This window comes from Propithecus coquereli, unplaced genomic scaffold, assembly GCF_000956105.1.
Source record: "Propithecus coquereli isolate 6110/MARCELLA unplaced genomic scaffold, Pcoq_1.0 Scaffold280, whole genome shotgun sequence".
NCBI lineage: Eukaryota > Metazoa > Chordata > Mammalia > Primates > Indriidae > Propithecus > Propithecus coquereli.
In genome coordinates this window covers 3621344-3623047 of record NW_012148397.1, presented here as the reverse complement: position 1 = coordinate 3623047, position 1704 = coordinate 3621344, and positions in this window count along the sequence as shown.

Sequence of the window (1704 nt, the reverse complement as noted above, 5' to 3'; positions counted from 1 at the left end):
TAGTAGAGACGGGTTCTCGCTGTTGCTCAAGCTGGTCTTGAACTCCTGAGCCCAAGCCATCCTCCTGCCTCAGCCTCCCAGAGTACTAGGATTATAGGCGTGAGCCACTGTGCCCAACCTTTTTTATTATTCTGATTGAAATTTTCTTTACACAAACTGCAAACAAACTTGACAGTGTTTTAGTGGAGGCATTATTTGTTTATTTTTTGCACTTAAACTGAAAGGCAGTGCGCTGTCTCTGTGTGGAGACGAAGGTCTACAAAACAGCTGCTTCACGCAAAGGCCTCACTAATTTGTAGTCATGGCTGACATCCTTACCTTGCGGGGCTGACACCGAACCTAATGGAATACTGTTCCATTAACAAAACCACTGTATTACGTGTAGGGCACTGGTAATTAACCTTTAAACTTAGTTTGAACAGCCCTCATTTTTAACCTTTATTGAAGTGTCATAGTTGTCTCACCTCCTCTTAGCAATTTTTTTTTAGCTCTTTCTAGATTAATTGCATGTTGTAACTCTCTTTCCTTTTCAAGATGGTTTGGTTGTATACGCGCTTATTATGGTACTTTAATAATAGCTTTTTGGTTCAAGCTGGGGCATTCTCTCAACGCCCCTGCTTTCTTGGATCTGTGCTAAGGAAGGTGTTGATGTGTATAGGTGGCCACACGTGACGAGATGCTTTGTGTGTTTGCCTTGTGTAAGAAGAGAAGGAATGGTCACGGCAGGGCCTTAGAGAAATCCTAATCTGTTCTTTCCCTGGGTGCAGCTGCAGCAGCTCTGTGGTCCCAACCCTGGGGCCAAGCTCCTGCTCACCTCGTGTGCTTTTCTCCCAGGTGGCACATGCCGCCGATGAGATCCCACACCTGGCGGCGGCACTGCAGCACCTGCAGGACCTGGTGAGTCTTCCTTCTAGTGGCTGGGGCTGCTCTAGCCCCTGGCCCTGCCGTGGCCATTCCAAGCCTTTCCAGTCTCCCAGACCTTGTATTTTACCCCTTTCACTTTCAGAGGATGCCTTTATGTTCTATTTTGTGGAGAAAATAAAAACGTTCAGTCAAAACCCCTACATCTCCATCCGCCATGCTTTATTTAGCACTGTGTCACTGCATCCTTTCGCAGGAAGATGTGTCCTCCCACAAGCAGGGCCCTGCGTGTGTCCAAAGTAGAGACCGAGGCCCTGGGGCCCATTCTCTTCCATCAGCTCCAGGAACTTGCTTCCTTAACTCACCTTCTCTTTTCCAACAATTCCTTCCTCTTGGCGTATAAAAGTGACAAAAACTAGATAGAAAACCAAAACCACCCCAGCTAAGGTGAACCGCCCCTGGCCCTGTGCTCTTCTTCAGCTACTGCTCCTAGCAAGGTTCTGGAAAGAGAAGGAAGTGTCATCTTCAGCTACTGGATCCACTTCCTTACCTTCTATCCATGCGATTTTGCTTGTTTTGTTTCTGTTAAAATGATTCCAGGTGGTGCGTGGACACGGCACTAAGTAAGTGTGACTCACACAGTAGGCGTTAATGTATTCCATCTTCATTTCTCTTTGAGTGACCGTGACAAGCAGAGGGTCTCAGTTGGGTGATACTGTGTCTTTGAGACCCTTCTGATCCTTAGTCATCTCTCCTCTTAATACAGAGTCTTATACGCAGAACTTAAGTAGATACGGTACCTAGCTAAATGGTAATCGTACTTTTTCTTTGTTTTGTTTTCAT